General features: G+C 42.7%; 1 protein-coding gene and 1 pseudogene across 2 annotated transcripts in view; both read left to right on the top strand.

Moving 5' to 3' along the window:
- The window catches only part of TRPC4 (transient receptor potential cation channel subfamily C member 4), a 312,640-nt gene that overhangs the window by 97,515 nt on the left and 194,439 nt on the right, over positions 1–20,686 (top strand). The gene's annotated exons all lie outside the window — the stretch shown is intronic.
- Positions 9,970–10,376, top strand: LOC308511965 (large ribosomal subunit protein eL31-like; annotated as a pseudogene). The gene has a single exon. The product of its transcript is annotated as a large ribosomal subunit protein eL31-like (transcript).

Below are 20,686 nucleotides of genomic sequence, written 5' to 3'. Positions count from 1 at the left end.
CACTGCTGGTGGGAATGCATACTGGTGCAGCCACTATGGAAGACAGTATGGAGTTTCCTTAAAAAACTACAAATGGAACTCCCATTTGACCCTGTGATCCCACTCCTAGGAATATATCCCAAGAAACCAGAAACACCAATCAGAAAGGATATATGCACCCCTATGTTCATAGCAGCGCAACTCACCATAGCTAAGATCTGGAAACAGCCTAAGTGCCCATCAGTAGATGAATGAATTAGAAAACTGTGGTACATCTACACGATGGAATACTATGCTGCTCTAAAACGGAAGGAACTCTTACCATTTGCAACGTCATGGATGGAACTGGAGAGCATTATGCTAAATGAAATAAGCCAGTCAATGAAGGAAAAATACCACATGATCTCACTCATTCATGGATAATAGAGACCATTATAAACTTTTGAACAATAATAGATACAGAGGCAGAGCTGCCTCAAACAGATAGTCAAACTGCAGCGGGAAGGCTGGGGAGGGTTGGGGGCAGGAGGTAGGGGGGGTAAGAGATCAACTAAAGGACTTGTATGCATGCATATAAGCATAACCAGTGGACATAAGACATTGGGGGATAGGGGAGGCTAGGGGACTGTCTAGGGAGGGGGATAAAATGGACACATATGTAATACCCTTTGTAATACTTTAAGCAATAAATAAAAAATAAAAAAAAAGAAATATAAAAGAAACAAGGGAGAAAAAAAAGCAAAATCTTGACAATTTAAATAATAATATCAAACCAATAATATCAAACCAAAAAAAAAAATAAAGAAAATCTTGACAAAAGGACCAAAAACAAAAACAAAACAAAACAAGCAAAGCCAAACAAAACAAAACAAACAACAATAACAAAAAAACAACAACCAAGTGAAGTTTATCTGGGCAGCTTATGTTTTCTGAGGCTCACTGTTTTGTATACTGATATCAGATCTCCTGGGAGGTACTTTTGCATCAGCCAATGTCAGGGACTGTGCAAATTTGGCTCTCAGTGTCATGTTTTAGTTGGCCTGTCTGGGGCTCTCTGAAGACTGTCTCTACCTGTCAGCTACTCCTCCTCCCCCACGAGGTTGCCTGGTCTTTTTTCAGGAGAGTGTTTAGGGTGGAGGCAGGCTTGCATTGCTAGGGCTACTGGACCCCTTACTTAGAGATTTTGTCATCAGGCACTCACTGAGGGGAAATAAATATCTGCTTTAAAGTCAAGCTCCTCAGTCTCTACCATATCCTCCAACTGTAGTTCCCCCTAAAATGGCCTGATACAGATTCAGATTGGATACAGCCTGCTTCCTTTTCTGTATGGGGAGTTTCAGTTGTCTGGGCTCAATGAGGCTTCAGTGAGCATGTTGCCTTCCCAGCCCTCAAGAGGAGGACTAAACGTTTCCTCCTGGTCCCAAACAATAGCCCCAGAGGGTCTTACTCTTGGAATATCCTCCTCTGAGCTGTTTTCCTTACCCCTGCCAAACTGCACCCCATGTGGGGTTTCTGAGAGCTGATTCAAGCCCTTTCCTGTTGGCGGAGGTGCTCCCAGCCTGCAAGAGAGGTAGACATACTCCACCCTTTCTTTCCCAGTACTGGTTGGCTGAACTCATAAGGCTGAACCCACAAGATCAACCTCTACATAATGCAGTCACAAAGCCCAGCTCTTGCTGGTCTGTATTCCCAATATAAGCCTTCCTATCAGATGCTGTTAAAAAACTAAAACAAATAAAACAAAAACCCCACTTTGCAAGGACTTGATGACCTTGTGCCTCAGGTCCAAGCAGGAAGTGGACCTTTCAAGATCAGCCTCCTGTGGGACTCCTGTCTCTCTGCACAGCTGATCTCAGTAAAGCTGGCACCCAGAATCCCAGCTTCACTCAGAATCCCAACTCTCAGTGAGGGTAAAAAATCTCCAATTTGTTCTGCTGCCAGCTCTAATACCACTCTGGTGGTGGAAGAGTTCTCTTACCTTTTCCCACCCAACACAGTTTAGATGCTTTCTGGGGCTCTGTACAATGCCATTCAGGAAAGTAGGTGGTTCCTTAAAGTCAGTGCTGAGTGCAATCCACAAGCCCGTTTCTATTCTGGAGCCACATACCGTGGAGCTACTTTTCCAGTAGTCAGAGCTTATGGTGAATCTTTCCCGCTGGAACTACCAATATTAGGAACACTCTTTGAAGGGAAATGTATGGACCCAGCCTCCCTGGCAGACAGTTTCTCCTGAATTCTTTTGCCGAGTGCTCTCCTTGCTGTCTCTGTGGTTCAGAGTTTGGGATCCTTGTGCATAGATGCTAGGCCACACTCCCATTGGGAGGGAGCTTTGTAGCCACTATCACTCAGGCATCTCATCAAGCGCCAGCTCGATGGGCGACTCCCCCTTACTGAGACTCCCTTTCTTTTAATAGTCTCTATGTTGTTTCTTAGACAAAATATGTCCAATCAATTATACTTCTCTTGTTTTTTCAAGTTTACTATGTAGTATTTTAGCTGTAAGTCCAATCTAAGGCTGGGAGCAAGGGCATTTAGCCCCTTGTTAGAGCTCAGCCAACTTAGGTACCTTCTGTGTATGATCTTTTTAATGTGTTGCTGGATTTGGTTTGGTAATATTTGTTGAGGACAAAAAAAAATGTTAACAGTCTTATGGGAGCTCATTTGTATGTAACTAACTGTCCTTTTCTTGCTGCTGCTTTTAAGATTCTCTCTTTGCCATTAACCTTTGCCATTTTAATTATGGTGTGTCTTGATGTGGGCCTCTTTGGGGTTATCTTGTTTGGGACTCTGTGCTGCTTCTTGGACTTGTGTGACTTTTTCCTTTACCAGGTAAGGGAAGTTTCAGTCATTATTTCTTCAAATAGGTTCTTGATTCTTTGCACTCTTGGTTCTCCTTCTGGTACCCCTATGATGCAGACATTGTTATGCTTCATGTTGTCCCAAAGGTCCCTTAAATTATCCTTATTTTTAAAATTCTATTTCTTTTTGCTGCCCTGATTAGATGTTTTCTGCTACCTTGCCTTCCAAATTACTAAATGACTCTCTGCTTCATCTATCCTATTGTTTATTCCTTCTATTCATTTAAAATATATAGGGTGTCCCCCCAAATTTATTCATACTAAACAGCTAATAAATAGCTCAATTGATGTTTCTTACTTTTCAGATTTAGCCCATTGGAATTAATAATTATTCTAAGTGTGTATCCATTTTTTAAGACACTCTTTATTCTTCATTTCTGACTGATTCTTTTTTATGGTTTCTATATCCTTTTTCATGTTGTTGAGGTTCTAAGTTCCTTTAGCATTTTGTACACATTTTTTTTTAACTCTAAATCTAGTATATTTCTTGCCCCCCTTTCATTCTGCTCTTTTTCTGGTGATTTTTCCTGTTCTTTCATTTGGGGAATCTTTCTTTATCTTTCCATTTTGGCTGTTTCTTTGAGTTTGTTTCTGTGTATTAGGTAGATGTGCTATGCCTGGTAGTCTTGCAGGATGGCTTTATGCCATAAGTGCCCTGTGGGACCCAAAGGTGTTGTCTCCTTGATTGCCTGAGCTGGTGCTACAAGAATTTTCTTAAAGGATTATGTGAATCTTCCTATAGTAATTGAGTATTGATTGCTATTGACCTATTCATGCATTGGGTTGACCCTTCAGGCTGACTGATTCTTAGGATTGACTATGACCACAGTGTACGAGCTGTTGTGTGGGTATTGTTCACACAAAACAGAATTCACCTCAGGAGAGTCTGATGCATACAGAGATCTTCTGTTAGATGTGCCACTTGTGAAACTAATTGGATATTGCTCTAATGTTGTCCAAAACTTGTCACCTGGTATATTGGCTTTGGGCCTCGTGGGAAGCACCAGAATCTTTTGCAGGTCAATATCAGAGGCTACCTGTGATTGGTCCTGAGCAACCTGTTCAGAGCTACAGTGTGATCCAAAGTGTATGGGTGACTCTTTTGAGCCTGGGTGTGTGTGGGAAGAACCATGCTATACACCAAAGCCCAATTCCATGAACGCTGAGCCTGGGGGCAAGTCAGCAAAAGGCCCAATGCACCTTGAGATCTGTCTTCAACCTGCCTCCACCTAGCAGCTCCCTGTTAGGTTCAGTCACTGAAGAATTTCAGGTAGTATTTGAGTTGCTTGCAAGAGGTTAGTAGAGTAGAGCATCTGATAAGGATTAATTCCAACAGGGACAGAAAAATTCCTTTTTGGAGGAGAAGGCTGAGTGTATTGACAGGCTAGTAGAAAGAGTGCCAGAAATATGAGACAGACAACTGTTTTAAGTCAAGTTATTAATTATCTACAACAGGGTGGTTTTTTGTTTCTTTCTTTGTTTGTTTGTTTGTTTTTTGAAGAGGAGCTTTAAGTCCTCAGTGGGTTCAGAAGGGTAGGTCTCCAGTTGTGGTTCCTGTGAGAACTCACAAGAAACAGGTTTAATTAAAGATAAATGGACCAAATTTATTATCCCCATGAGTTTTATTGTAGTTAGGGTGCTGACCATGACTAGATTTTGGCACTTCCATCTGGGTTATAGTTGAGACCCAGGGTAATTATCCTTCCAGGTTTTTAGACTATGTCCCGTGGTTTAACTTGATTGTGTTGGTAGTCTTTATCAAGGGGCAGGTAGAATTTTGTTTCTATAGTTTTGTAATGCTTTTTGTACCCATCCTAGATGCCGGGAGCCGGTCCATGCTTGCTGTTTCAAGGGACCTGGCATATATGGCATACTGTTCTTAATATGTTTGCTCACCTTCTTGGCACTATGCGTTTTAACCAAGGTCTCTGAGAAAGGTTGTTTCCCCAGGTAGGGATTTTACCCTGAAGTTAGGGAGGGAATAAAACCTCTTAACTAAGTGCCAGGCAGGTAATTAATCACTTTAACTATGAACAATCATGCTTAAGCTACATAATCTTTACTCCCTGGAATGGAGATAAGAAACGCCCTAACCTTTGGAATAGAGATTGATAGGATTGAATCAACTGGTATAAATACAGATGTAACAAGACAGCAAGAGACAGAACTAATGAGACAGAACTTAGAATACAGAACCTACACAGAACCTAGTCACAGAACCTAGACACAGAACCTACACAGAACCTAGAGACAGAAGAACTTCGCTGGAGAGAACATGGCAAAAGATCCTGGACTGAACCTGACTGCAGAAATTGGCAAGAGAACCTGACTAGAACCTGGTGACTGAACCTGGCTGGAGAACCTGGACAGAACCTGGCTGGAGAACCTAGCAAGGGAACATGGCTACAGAACCTGGCTGTTGAACCTGGAGAACCTAGCAAGAGAACATGGACACAGAACCTGGCTGGAGATCCTAAGCAGAACCTCTCTGGAGAACCTACTGAGGGAACATGGCTACAGAACCTGGCTGGAGAACCTAGCAAGAGAACATGGCTACAGAACCTGGCTGGAGAACCTGGAGAACCTAGCAAGAGAACATGGACACAGAACCTGGCTGGAGATTCTAAGCAGAACCTCTCTGGAGATCCAGACCAGAACTTGGCTGGAGATCCTGGCTGGAGATCTTGGCTAGGCTGCTGATCAACTGAACACTGTCTCCGTGTCATTCCTTCTTCGCCAACTCCGTCCACACCTTTGGGGACCCCTGGACCCGCTGGGGTTGGACCCCAGCACCTAGATTAATGGTGTAAGATAATAGCTGAAGGGTTTCCTTATATACTAGTACTAGAGGCCCAGTGCAGAAAAAATTGTGCACTCAGCAGGGGGGGGGGTGGGGGCAGGTCCCTCAGCCTGGCCTGTGCCCTCTTGCAGTCTGGGACCCCTCGGGGGATGACCACCTGCTGGCTTAGGCCCGCTCCCGGGGGGAATGAGCCTAAGCTGGCAGTCAGACATCCCTCTGGCAGCCCAGGAGCCCTCGGGGGATGTCCACTTGCCAGTGGGGAGCAGGCCTAGCTGCAGTCAGACATCCTTAGTGCTGCTGAGGAGGCGGGAGAGGCTCCCACCACCACTGCTGTACTGGCAGCCGTGAGCCTGGCTTATGGCTGAGCAGAGCTCCCCCTGTGGGAGCACACTGACCACCAGAGGGAAGCTCCTGCATTGAGCATCTGCTCCCTGGTGGTCAGTGTGTGTTATAGTGACCAGTCATTCCCAGTCATTCTGCTGCTAGGGTCAATTTGCATATTACCCTTTTATTATATAGGAGTGCCTGGCCAGGCTGGGTGAGAGGCTGATGGCTGTTTGCAGGCTGGCCACACCCCGTTCAGGGTGGGGGGTGGTCCTGCTGGGGTTCCTGGCCTGTCTGGGTGAGTGGCTGATGGCAGTTTTCAGGCTGGCCAAGCCCCCCAGCAGAGACCCTCACCCCATGAGGGTGTGGCCAGCCTGGGTGAGTGGCTGATGGCTGTTTTCAGGCTGGCCACAGCCCCTTCAGGGTGGGGTCCCCGCTGGGGTGCTTGGCCAGTCTGGGTAAGTGGCTGATGGCTGTTTGCAGGCTGGCCATGGCCACCAGCCTCCCAAGCTCTCAGTGGAGGCTGGCTGGAAGCAGGTATCTGGGATTTATTTGTCTTCTATAATTGAAACTTTGTTGCCATGAGCAGAGGCCACAGCTGGCTCAGGGCAGGCGGGAAGCTAGGCTTCCTCCATCGCCGGGGCAACCAAGACTCCTGCTTGCTCCAGCTCTGTGGTTGCTGGCTGCCATCTTGGTTGGGTTAATTTGCATATAGTCACTCTGATTGGCTGGTGGGCATGGCTTAGGGCGTAGCGAAGGTATGGTCAATTAGCATTTTGTCTTTTATTAGTGTAGATTAGCAGGTGAGATCTGAGAAAGGCCTGACATAAGTGAATTCAAAGGGGTCATTTGTAAGTTTTTTTTTAGGTGTAGCTCTCATTTTTATGAGACCTATAGGAACATAGACACATGCAGGATTCTCAGGCTTTTCGGTGTAGCTTGGCTGGAGTCATTTGGGGGTTTGATTAGTTTTTGTTTGTTTGTTTATTTATTTTTTACTTTACGACCGAGGTTTCTATGATGAGTGTAAGTGATAGTTGATTTCTAAAGTTTGAGCTAGCTATTGTGTAATTGTGGTTACAAAGAGGGTCTGTTGTTACTCTGTAAGCTTTTTGGTAATTGAAACCTAGGTAAGATTTCTTTTAGTAAGTATTTGGCCACCTCAGTAGTTTTGTATTTGTGTGTGTGTGTGTTTTTCGGTAGGAAAGGCTTTAATTTATTCCATGAAAATGTCTGTGATACTGGCAAATAATTAAATTTTGTTTAAAGGGGTATCTGAGTGAAATAAATTTGCCAATCCTCCCCAGGATATGTGCCCTATATTGTATTGGCATCAAGAGGGGAGGAAGAGGAGGTAACTTTGGGGGTTATATAGTAGTTCCCAGACTTGATGAAATGTCCCTCCATAATAAGGGAATGGGGCACCCCAGAACCATAAGACAGGCATGACTAAAAGTGAGATTCCCCAGGCTGCAGCTTAAGTGTGATGGTCAATTGGTTGGTGGGGACAGTGAGAGGCCTCAGGCATCATCAATTCTCACGTTTTTTGATCATCATTGGTTTGGAAGCATTAGATTTTATAATGGCCTTCTCTCTTGCAGAAGGGGCATGGCCCTGGAAGCAGTGGTATTCAAGTTTGTTGTGGTCACTCCTTTTTCCAGTGTCCTTCTTGCCCACAGGAATAGTATTGCCCCTTTGTTGTTCCTCACAGCCCAGAACTTAAAGCTGTAGCTAAGTGAGCCTTTTGTTTTTAGCCTGTGGGTGGCTTTTTGCTTTCCATTGCCCTGACTCAGTTGTTAAAAACACTGAAATTTATCTCTACCAATTGCTCAGTGGGGTCTGGGGTCCCAAGGCTAGTTTTGTAATTTTTTTTTCCCCTAATGCCTTGGGCTGCCTGCTGGATAAAATGTATACCTAGATCGGCTCTGCCTCAACAGACTTGGGATCAGATTGATGTTTGTGTTCTTTTATAAAGCTTCTGTTAATGACCCCTCAAAAGAGCCGGGTTTTTGAAAGGTTCTGAATGGGTCGGGATCGCGCATCTATGACATGAGGCCATAATGTATCAAAAGAGATTTTATTTCAAGTGCCTGGGTGCAGACAGGCTGAGTCCAAAAAAAGGAGTCAACCCTGACTAAAGGGGAGGCAAGGCTTTTATCAGCTTCTGTTGGCTGCGGGCGGTTTCTGCTGAAGCACAGAGCTTGACAGGCTGGTCCAGTCCTTTGTTCCTCCTCAGGTTATCTAGGTTATGCAGAGCTCAAGGCTGCAAGCTTTCTGCAAGATATCTGCTAAGGACAGTAAGTTTCCTCTGCCCCATTTTATTCTCTTTAACCCTTTCATTCCCATCTTAAAGGTTATATATAAAGGAAAAGGAAAGGGATGAGGTTGTCATTTCTATTTGGCTGCTTCCTGCACATGGGAGGGGGCAGCATGGAAGCCTAAGGAGTAAATTTAGATTATTTCCTGGGGTATAAGCCTGTAGGGTCCCTTTACCTGGGTAAGGACAAACACTCCTACTGTCTGGTTAAGTAGGATTTGTAATCTTGTATGTACAAATTTGGTAACTATCTTCAAAATAAAGGGCCCAAAGAGGAGGAGTAGGAGAAATAGTGTCAGGGGGCCTAAAAGAGATAAAAAACAGGTTAATTTGGGCAGAGCTGCTTGTAGGCTGGACCATATGGACTGCTTTATGCTGTCCTGACTGATCTCCTTGAGCCACTGAGTATTCTGTAGAATGTGTTGTGTTCTTTCCTCTATTTGACCTGTAGAGTTTAGATAAAAACAACAGGAGGTGTTAGCAACTAAACAAACCCCTCCCTCTTTGGCCAAGAGATGGTCTAGGGCTAGTAGGGGGACCTTTTTGGGGATATAAAAGATCTGCAAGATTCAGAAGCACTATGAAGTTAAACAAATAGATATGATCTGGAGAGAAATCCTATAAATCTCCCTGGAGCCAGATGTCTGCAATGAGTTTGAAAATATCTTGCACTGTTCTGATGGGATAGTCTGCACCAGGTCGGGGGATGTTGTCACTAACAATCTGCAGGAATGTGGAAGCCTGGGTATATAATCTATTAGTCATTTGGCTGATATGTGAGAGGGGCTATTTTTTCTCCAGAAAGGCTAGTGGGAGGGTAGATTACCCTGAGGGCGAAGTTCTTGTTTTCCAAGTTTTGACCCTTGTTGGCATCTGGAACTTTCTGCCCTGGCGAGTTTTTACATCTGTATCTGGCCCATTGTCCTTGCTCTTTGGGTCAGAGGGACAATGAGGCCTGGGCACAAAAGGAGGTTGTGATGGTATTTAGGGGTGGCATTTTCTGAGTACAAGTAGGGCTTGTAACCTAGTGGAGACACACTGTTTTATATATTTTAGTATTACTGGGGCAAAAGCTAGAACAATAAGAGTTATGACAAATGGTCTTTTGGAAGGAAAGAGACATTAGTTTGGAGGGTTGTAGTCTAATATACCAAAATGAGGTTTATTCTCAAATCATTTGCTCTTAAGTGTCCTTGGTTTAGGGGAGATAGGATTTTTTAGATGGTTGTAAACTGCTGTTTTACTATCTCAGTTTCCCTATTCTACTTGACTTGGCTTACTAGCCTGTGTCATTTATATAACTTCCTTTTAACATTTCTCCCTACAAACCTTCTATAACTTTTATGAACCTTCTTAAAACTTTCACAAACCTTCGTATAACTTTTACAAACATTATTTTCTTTAAAATGTATATCTATGTGCCTCGTACCTTCTATTATCAAAACCATATAAATTCTTTCTAATTTAATTAGAATTCTTAACTCTTAGAAACCCTAATTTTCTAATGATAGCCAAAAAATAAACAGCCAGAATTTCTTAGACTGACATTTATGAACATTCTTACTTTCAAGAAACGTACCTTTAACAAAGCACAAGACATTACATTAACAGTTCTAAATCTACTTTATAGATTTTTCTGTAACAAAAGTTAAAATCAGGTGAACTTAAAACTTGTTGAAAGACAATACCCCATGCTTTTTCTTTCCAACTTGCCAAGCACAGTGGCTCCTGCAAAGAAGGGTGGCAAGAAGAAGAAGGGCCGCTCCACTATCAATGAGGTGGTGACCAGGGAGTACACCATCAACATCCTCAAGTTCATCCACAGCGTAGGTTTCAAGAAACGTGCCCCTCGGGCACTCAAGGAGATCTGGAAATTTGCCATGAAAGAGATGGGGACTCCAGATGTGTGCATTGACACCAGGCTCAACAAAGCTGTCTGGACCAAAGGAATAGGAATGTCCCATATCGTATGCGGGTATGTTTATCCAGAAAATGCAATGAGGATGAAGATTCACCAAACAAGCTATATACATTGGTAACCTATGTGCCTGTCGCCACTTTCAAAAATCTACAGACCCTTAACATGGATGAGAACTAATGCTGATAGTCGAATAAAGTTATACAACTGCCTTGGGGAAAAAAACAAACAAACAAAAAACAAACAAACAAAAAATCTTGTTGAAGTATTTAGATGTTTATCATTTAACCCAGCAATGCTCCAAAGCTTTTAAGTTGCCAAAGACTTTGGAAAATTATGAGGCTGGAGAAAAGGTGGGGGAGGAGGGAGCAGACCCTGCAGCCTATTTCCAGGCCTCTAGCCACTTGGATTTAAAACTGCCACATTTTCCCTTAGAAATAACATGCTAAGGTTTGGGTGATAAAGAGTTCAGTTTCTGATAGTAGCCAGACTGTTAAGTAAGCATTAATAGTCTTAGAGTAAAGAAAGTTGTTCTTTGGGAAAGGGGGGTGTATGTGAGAAGGTGCTGAGGTCAGAGTATTTTTAAAGCATTAAAAGAGTGAGAATGCTGGGCCTTCTGGAGGAGGGTTTAGGGTTTTGAAAGACATTGTTATTTTTTAATCTAATTACCCAGTAGGAAGACTTGGTTAGACTCTCAGTGAAAGTTTAAAAGGCCATGAATGAGCTGTGTAAACAAAGGAAGTCTTGGCCTACTTTCAGGAATTACACATGAAACATCCCAAAAAGAGTTCAAATGGGGGAAAGAGAAACCCAGTGTCAGAAGATGAGATATGGCATGGCAAAAATGAAGTTGTCAAAATTGGTGTACTAAATGCTTTAGTTAGAGGACCTGGATTTATATTATGAGTCAGAGAGAGAAATACAAAGGGAAAGTTCATTTGAGTTGTCTCATGGACTTGTGTACCCAGTGTCCTGAGAATGGCTTTACCAACAATTGGGACATTAGCCAGATGCCCAGGGATGGGTTTACCGCACTCAGACAGGGGACTCACATCCACAGGGGCAGAGAGAGAACTGGAAAGAGAAAGCACATTTGACCTGTGGATGTGTCTATCCCATGCCCTAAGGATGGTTTTACCAAGGGTCAGACATTGGCTAACTGCCCTGGGAATGAATTTACATCTCTCAGACAGGGGACTCATGCCCATGCTGGCCAAACAAGGGGGAAGGAAGGAATTTCTTCAGGTGTCAGGAGTGATCGATCAGGTCCTGACTCACTGGATCCCATCACTCAGGTGTCACCTGGGCACAGTCTTTGGGCAGGTGAATCCATGTCCAGGGAGCATGCTTACCGTCCATCTTAGTCTTGACAAGGTGCATTTGATAAAGGATTTACTCTGCAGCTGATTGATAGGTTTCCCCACACTGATGATGGTAAATGACAAGGAAGATGAATTAGAGAGAGTGTAGGAAGAGAAAATAACTCCAGTGCCCTACGATGGGCATTAGAATGTTACTGGACAGGGCCTGGCCCAGAGCAGGTCTGCCTCAGGGTAGCCTATAGTGTGTGGGTCCTTGACTTCATGTAGGAAAGATTTCACAACATGAGTCCAGATGGTTTTGAGAGTATATTTGTTAACGCTGGGGATAACGAAACAAAGGAAGAAATTAGGGTAGAAGAAACAACAGGGGAGAGCTTAGGCAGTGCTCTGCTTTGACTATCTAAAAAATGTTATAGGAAACTAGAGGCCTGGTGCATGATACTCGTACACGGGTAGGGTCCCTAAGCCAGGCTGGCAATCAGGGCCAATCAGGGCCTTCTGGCTGCTGGCTGACAGCCGGGGCTTTCCTTCACTCCACATTGCCCCCTGGTGGTCAACGCATGTCATAGTGAGCGATCGAACTCCCGGTCTCCCAAACTCCCTAGGACACTTTGACTATTGGGCAGGGCTGGTTTATTTACTGGGTAAGTCAGAGAAAAATGGGGCCTTAGAGACAGGATTAGAGAGTGAGCCCAGGACAAGCTGCTGCTGCTCATCACTCCCTTGGCTGCAAGTCTCCTGGTGACCATTAGAATGTAGGAAGAAATAAAAAGTTCATGCCCAGGAAGGGGCATGGGCATGCTCTAAAGTGAGCCCACCTGAGAGCTTTTTATGTGTTTTTTGTTTTGTTTTGTTTTCTGCAGGCAAGAATCTTAGGGGAGGGTTTCAGTAGAATATTCATCAGCTTTCCAGGTGCATTTTTATCATGCTGATGCATTAAAATGAGTATATAGGGGAGTTTTAGATTATTATTTGGTCTATTTTACTATTTTATCTTAAGTCTGTCTGGCTTTAATGTTTGGTGTATTTTTTTGTTTTGTTTGTGTGTGTGTGTGTGTGTGTGTGTGTGTTTTGTTTGTTTTTTTAAAAAATTTGTTGCTTGACTTCATCTGTCCTTGAATTAGCTGGCACAAATAGTATTAATTAGGTCTTTCTTCTCTATTTTTCCAGGCCAGGGTGATTTAAACTATGTATTTTCTGGTTAGGGAGGAGGGTATAAACCATTTGCTCTCAAGTGTCCTTGGTTAGGGATGATAAAGTCTTGCAATTCACAAGCTTGCTATAAGCTGCCCAAACTGGCCTTGTTCAATTTTCTTTTTCTTTCCTCACTTCTTACTATCCTGCTACATAACCACTTAGCTGTATCCCAAAACTAGTACCAAGTAATATTGAATGTAAACTTCAATCAGAAAATAAAATTAAAACTTTTAAAATGAAAGGCTTTAAGCAGGAAATAGCCATGATTAAATTTGTGTTTTGAAAAGATCACTGTAGGTGCAGTGTTTAGAATAGAGTGGGGAAAATAACTGATGAGTTTCAGATAAGAAATAATGGTACCTTGAAATAGAATGATGATAATAATGACAAATTAAAAATACAGGAAAAAGTACACTCTCCAGTGATGCTTAAATATGTAGAGTGAGGGAAAAGGATGCGTAGGGATGAACCCAAATACTTCCCATGTGAGTTGAAATTGAAGTAATAAATGCAGATTCTTTATTGAATGTGGTCACTGCTTAATAAGTGTATTTATCTTCCTACCTTCCTAAGTACATCTCTCTTTTAGAAAGAAAAATTGCTGCATAATCCTTAGCATCAATAAGTGATTCCTCTAATTGACCCCCTAGAATTTCTGCCTTGTCTAGAAAGTTCAAGAAAAGATAAACTGCAAAACAAAGCACCCAAAGATTTTATTTTTTTTTTCTGTCTGGATTACCTTTTGTCACCTTGACATATGCCCAAGCCTCTACATCTCATTAAACAAAAAATTATACTTCTCCCTCAATCCTTTCAGCTTGAAACATTCTTTTAATTTCCTTTAGAAAACACCAAGACTTAGAGGATAAGCAGTGTAAATACTTACTTCTTTTTTGGAGGGACTATTTTTTCCTTCAAGGTTGTGAGTTATCCAGATCATGAGAATCAGTCTACAATAATCTCAGGGATTCATAAAATCAGGAGAAAAGAAAAACCCCTTGAATACAAAAAAAAAAAAAAAAAAAAAAAAAAAAAAACACAACAACTTTAAAACGGAATGCTTAGCTTTTATTTCTTCTAAATTTTAGAACTCTATATTACTCTAGTATTATTGATTTTATGTCTTTAATTTTCTACTAGAGGCCCGGTGCACAAAAATTTGTGCATTCGACAGGGGGGTGGGGGCCATCCGTCAGCCCAGCATGTGCCCTCTCACAGTCTGGGACCCCTCGGGGGATGACTACATGCTGGCTTAGGCCTGCTCCAGGGGAAATTAGGCCTAAGCTGGCAGTCAGACATCCCTCTGGCAGCCCAGGAGCCATCGGGGGATGTCCACTTGCCAGTGGGGAGCAGGCCTAAGCTGCAGTCAGACATCTTTAGTGTTGCTGAGGAGGCAGGAGAGGCTCCCGCCACCACTGGCAGCCATCAGCCTGGCTTGTGGCTGAGCAGAGCTCCCCCTGTGGGAGCGCACTGACCACAAGGGGGCAGATCCTGCATTGAGCGTCTGGCTCCTGGTGGTCAGTGTGTGTCATAGTGACCAGTGATTCCCAGTCGTTCTGCTGTTAGGGTCAATTTGTATATTACCCTTTTGTTATATAGGATAGAGGCCTGGTGCATGGGTGGGCGCCTGCTGGTTTGCCCTGAAGGGTGTCCCAGATCAGGGTGGGGGTCCCAATGGGGTGCCTGGCCAGCCTGGGTGAGAGGCTGAGGGCCGTTTTCAGGCTGGCCACACCCCCTTCAGGGTCGGGGATCCTGCTGGGGTGCCTGGCAAGTCTGGGTGAGGGGCTGATGGCTATTTGCCAGCTGGCCAACCCCCCCAGTGGGGACCCTCACCCCATGAGGGTGTGGCCAGCCTGGGTGAGTGGCTGATGCTATTTGCAGGCTGGCCAAGCCCCCCAGTGGGGACCCTTACCCAATGAGGTTGTGGCCATCCTGGCTGAGGGGCTGTTGCCTGTTTGCAGGCTGGCCATGGCCCCCAGCCACCCAAGCTTCCAGTGGAGGCTGGCTGGAAGCAGGTATCTTGGATTTATTTATCTTCTATAATTGAAACTTTGTTGCCTTGAGCTGAGGCCACAGCCGGCCAGGGCAGGCAGAAAGCTTGGCTTCCTCCATCGCTGGGCAACCAAGCCTCCTGCTTGCTCCACCTCCGTGGCTGCCGGCCACCACCTTATTTGGGTTAATTTGCATATAGTCGCTCTGATTGGCTGGTGGGCATGGCTTAGGGCATAGCGGAGGTGCAGTCAATTTGCATGTTTTTCTTTTATTAGATTAGATATGAAAGATGCAAATGATACAAGATGATTTTTGTGATAGTGCCATGCCACAACCTTTTACGGCAAGGGTTTAGGATCTGAAGAAGGGGCCGATGCACAAATGAAAATACTATACAAGAAACATGAATTATTAAGTGGTAAGGGCCAAGTGGAGACCTCTCTCTAGGAGAGGCACCCTGAAACCTGGCCTTGTCTGCTTTTTATTCAATTTTAGATACACAGCTTGCCCTCAGTAAAGCACAGCAAACAGGTAGCAAACCGTCCATCTCTAAGGTCAATAAATATCAGTAAAAATTGGTAAGGTTCAGTAAACATTTACTTTGAGGTTATTAGGTCAGGAAATTGTTTTGAGCCATTGCTATCTCTATAGACCAATGGTGCTTAGTATTGGCCCTGCCAATGCTCGTCCATCAGCCTTCCATGTTCCTTGATGCACTCTCATGATAGTATCAACAGTGGATGGCTTCCCACAGTGTCAGCATCCAGAATCTGTAATTACTGACTTGTGATTATTGCTATACAACTTTGACTTCATTTGTGGGTTGACTTCAGTCCTGAGGTCTCATCTTTCACCACACACACCCAATCATCATCACACCTGCCTTTGCTGTTAACTAGTTTTGTGGTCCTAGAAAGTTCATCTGACCTCCATGGACCTTAATTTCCTGCTTGTAAAATGAAGAGGTGAAGCTTAATGATTTTTGAAGTACTTTCAACCATAACTTTCTAAGGAAGATAAATCTTGGTAAGTCTGACACAGAGTATCAGATGAAAGTGTGAGCACGTTTTTTAATTCATTTTTCTCAATCATGTGCATCACAAACATTAGAAAAAAACATCATTCATTTACTTTTCCTTTGAGGGATAAAAGCAGATAAACAATAAGCCAAGCATTTACAATTTTAAGATCCTAAGCATTTGAGATGTTTGCTAATATTCAGGTCATATATTTTAGCCTCCTCTCATTCATTTTAGCCTCTCACTTATTTCTACATTCACCTCTTCTAGGACCAGTAGGTTTTCCAAATATCCCTTTGGCAAAAACTCTCAGGGAACCCACTGATGAAGCTCTCAAATCAAAGCTGAACAGCCTTCTCATGCTATTAAAAGTAGCCTTAGCAAGGAGGAAAATAATCTTATTTCCTGTTCAAAATATTACATACAGAGATGTCACTGACAGATTTAACTACTACAGAGTTATTTTTACTTTAAAATAATAACTATTAGCACCAGGAGATTGCTTACTGGGTCACAAGTGGGAACAGGTCTTCTTGTCAGATAGGGATATCTGCCTCCAATGTACATCCTAAGAACAAAGGCCTGTGACTGAACAATCCATTTCTGAAATCTAACAGATCCCCATCATTTATTCTCTTTTAGCATTATAAGGAAGGGACACTAAAAAAGGGTGAGAAGAGTGCAAATCTTCTGCACCAAGTGGTGTTGGGTTTTGGGATAGGAAGAAGTGTGGAAATCACCTATACATATAAAAGCCTAAGAGACAATTACAACTGAATGACCAGTTGACCAGTTGCTATGACATGCACTGACCATAAGGGAGCAGACGCTCAATGTAGGAGCTGCCCCCTGGTGGTCAGTGCACTCCTACAGCCAACCTCCTGTGCTCAGCTGATGGCGTCAGCTTCCAGCATCTGTTCCTTCCACACCTGCCCCAGCTATCAACGCCTCCTCTCCCGACCCCACCAGTGTCTTCAAGCCCCAGGCTGGGTCGGGGAACCAGGGGGTCAGTGTGTTGTGGCGGCAGACACAGCCCCTTTCCCATGGGGGCTGAGGGCTGGTTTCCTCCCCCTGGCCAGCAGGCCCCAATCAACCTGCGGTCCCTCCCCCTGCCCCTCCCTCCAGCCAGCAGGCCCCGATAGGCCAGGTCCTGATCAACCCTGATTGCTGGCCAGGCCTAGGTACCCCACCTGTGCATGAATTCATGTACTGGGCCTCTATTTAAATATAATTGACTGTGTTTACACCAGTTAAAGAAAAGGGCAGACAGGAAAATAGATACAGTCCCTCCCTCCCTTCTGAAATAGACTTTTTATTAACAGCCACTGAACACAACAAAATTACTCTTCTCTACAATCAGTATTCAGTGACAATCTTAGAGATTCCTTTAAGAATTTCAAAAGGTATCTATTAGTCTATAATTTGTAAAACACTAGGGCTGTGTTGTCAATAATAGCCACCAGCTACATAAGGAAGTTCAACAAATGAAATGCAGTATGTCCAAACTGAGGTATAATCTAAGTGTCAAATAAATACAGCTTTCAAAGCCTTGGTACAAACAAAATGAAAAAATATCTCAATAAATTTTAAATTGCTTATATCTCAAAATTATATATCTTAGATTAAATGATATCTTCTACGAAAATTAATTTTATCTTTTTTTCCCTTTTTTAAAATATGTTCATTAGAAAATTTTAAATTACACATATGGCTCACATTTGTATTTCTTGGGGCAGCACTAAATTGCATTAAAGAAAATAAATGTGTGTAAAAAAAGTAAATGGCAAGTTAAATAAGCCAAGCATCTAAAGTGAAACATACATAAAGAAATACAGAAAGTTACTCAGTTTATATCTCTTGACAAACTACCAATTTCTTTCTTAAATATATTTACTATATCTTACAGTGAGACTCATATCTTGAATGGTAGAGAAAAAATGAAAGTAGAGTTTGAATTTTTCAACACTTGGGTGATCAACTTATTCTGAGAACGTAATCCTGGACGGGGTGGGGGGGAGGGGAATAAAATGTTACAGAATTAGTAATCTTTAAGTTAGAATCAAGGACTTGTTATTTTCATAACTATTAATGAATTAAAATTGAATAAAGCTGATATTATTGTTACTGCACCCTAACATTTTCAAGGTATTGTTGCTTACATTATAAACTCTTAGATTATGCTTCAAAGAAGTTCTTCTGTTTGAAATATCTATTCCTATGATCATCCATTTAATATGACATTACAATAATTGTCATATATTATCTTTATTTGTGAATTTTCATAATACATCAAAAGAAGTTTTAGAAATTGAACACCAGTAATAGAACTCTAGTAAAAAGCACATATCTTTTAACAAGAGATGTGTAATGCTGTTTTATCTAAATTGATTCTCTTTGATGTTTTAGAAACTGAACTGAGAATTCATATATTCACAATGGACTTTGTTTTATGGTTATTTTGTGAAGAAAATTTTTTTTTGTTTTTTTTTCCATTGCATTCAAGTATTTATTTATTTTTTTAATTAAATCTTTATTGTTCAGATTATTACATTAGTTACTCTTTTTTCCCACCATAACTCCCCTCCACCCAGTTCCCACCCCACCCTACGCCCTCACTCCCCACCCACTGTCCTCATCCATAGGTGCACGATTATTGTCCAATCTCTTCCCTCACCCCACACCCCTTCCCCCCCACCCCCAAGAGTAGTCCATTCCCTTTCTATGTCCCTGATTCTATTACAATCGCCAGTTCATACTGTTCATCAGATTATTTATTCCCTTGATTTTTAGATTCACTTGTTAATAGATATGTATTTGTTGTTCATAATTTGTATCTTTACCTTTTTCTTCTTCTTCCTCTTCTTAAAGGATACCTTTCAGCATTTCATCTAATACTGGTTTGGTGGTGATGAACTCCTTTAGCTTTTTCTTATCTGTGAAGCTCTTTATCTGGCCTTCACTTCTGAATGATACTTTTGCTGGATAAAGTAGTCTTGGTTGTAGGTTCTTGGTATTCATCACTTTGAATATTTCTTGCCACTCTCTTCTGGCCTGCAAAGTTTCTGTTGAGAAATCAGCTGACAGTCATATGGATACTCCCTTGTAGATAACTGATTTTCTTTCTCTTGCTGCTTTTAGGATTCTCTCTTTGTCTTTTGCTCTTGGCATCTTAATTATGATGTGTCTTGGTGTGGTCCTCTTTGGATTCCTTTTGTTTGGGGTTCTCTGTGCTTCCTGGACTTGTAAGTCTATTTCTTTGATCAGGTAGGGGAAGTTTTCTGACATTATTTCTTCAAATAGGTTTTCAATATCTTGCTCTCTCTCTTCTTCTGGCACCCCTATAATTCGGATGTTGGAACGCTTGAAGCTGTCCCAGAAGCTCCTTACACTATCTTCGTATTTTTGGATTCTTTTTTCATTTTGCTTTTCTGGTTGGGTGTTTTTTGTTTCTTCATATTTCAAATCTTTTGACTTGATTCTTGTGATCCTCTGGTCTGTTGTTGGGAGTCTGTATAATGTTCTTTATTTCAGTCAGTGTATGCTTAATTTCTAGTTGGTCCTTTATCACAACATCGAGGGTCTCATTAGATTTCTTGAGGAACTCACTACATTTATCGGCGGTCTCACCAGTCTTCTTGGAGATCTCACTACATTTATCGGCGGTCTCACCAGTCTTTTCGAGGGCCTTATTAAGTTTATCGGCGGCTTCTAGACAGTTCTTTAAAGACCTTAAAAGTGTGGTTTTGAACTCTATATCCAGCAGTTTGCTTTCCTCCAATTCTGTCGTTTGTGTCCTGTTTCTTTGTCTCGGCATTTTTTATGCTTCGCTGTGTCGATTGAGTTCCTTTCTTTGCTAAGTGTCCCAATTACCTGAGGTAGACACTCTTGGTGCACTCCCTTGTGGGCTTTGTGCACAGTCTTGTTGTAATTAAGCCTTGATTGTTGTAGTTATCACTGTGAGGAATTGACCTCCAGGCCAATTGGCTGTGAGAATCAGCTGTGTCTGCAGTAGGAGAACTTCTGTGCTGGAGACACCCCTCTGGGGCTAGACTTGCTTCAATGGGGCTTTGGTGCTCACTGAGTCTTCTCCCTGAGTGTGTCTTTTATGGTTCCACAGAGCTGCAAACTGGATGGTCCCACTCTGACCTCTGGGCTTCCTGGCTCCTAGATCTCTAGGGAGGTGCTAATCTAGCCTTTGCCTGAGGCTATCCAGCAAAAGTCTCCCTGCAGGGCTTGGGCAGGGCAGGTCCCACGGGATCAACAGGGTGGGGTTAGCAATTATGGCTGCTCTCAGTCTTGCCCTCAGAGGCTCTGCTTCTCAGTGTCCCAGGAATTGCTGCAAACCCCGCGGAGAGAAAGCTGCCCTAGGGTTCTGAGCAATGCCAGACAGTCCCGCTTCTCCCATATGAGTCTGGGTCCCTAGAGACTCGCCCGGAGGTGGAGCTCAGAGTCTGAGATCCCTCCCGATTGAAAACAACAACCACACCCTCAGCCGCCAGCCCGCTCTGCATGCACTCCGCACCTTAGTATTTTACTTCAGCACTGCGCCTCCTCTGAGTCTCGGTATGTTTTACTCTTTTCTCCTAGTTGTAGAACTTCCTCTCAGCCAGCCTTCCTGTGGTTCTGGATGATGTTCGTTCCATCTTTTAGTTTTATTTTTTAAGTGGTTGTTTGAGGCAGCAACCTCCAGTGTTTACCTATGCCGCCATCTTGTTTTCTCAGAAAATTGTTAAATAAAATCTTATTTTAGAGTATAAAATCTATTTTGCTTGGTATAAAAGAGAATAGTTAATTACATATTTGAGAGCATTGTACAGGCCCTAGAAATTTAATTCTCAATACCTTGATATAAAAGTCATAGTCTATCTTTCTTTTCAAAAAGCATTTGTCTTTGTTTACTTGTTTTCCTCCTATAGACTGAATGTTTTCCCCAACCCCACCACCCTGATGATTCAAATGT

Source organism: Myotis nattereri, assembly GCF_964212035.1.
Source record: "Myotis nattereri genome assembly, chromosome: 2".
In the NCBI taxonomy this organism is placed as follows: domain Eukaryota; kingdom Metazoa; phylum Chordata; class Mammalia; order Chiroptera; family Vespertilionidae; genus Myotis; species Myotis nattereri.
This window is presented reverse-complemented; position numbering and strand designations above follow the sequence as displayed.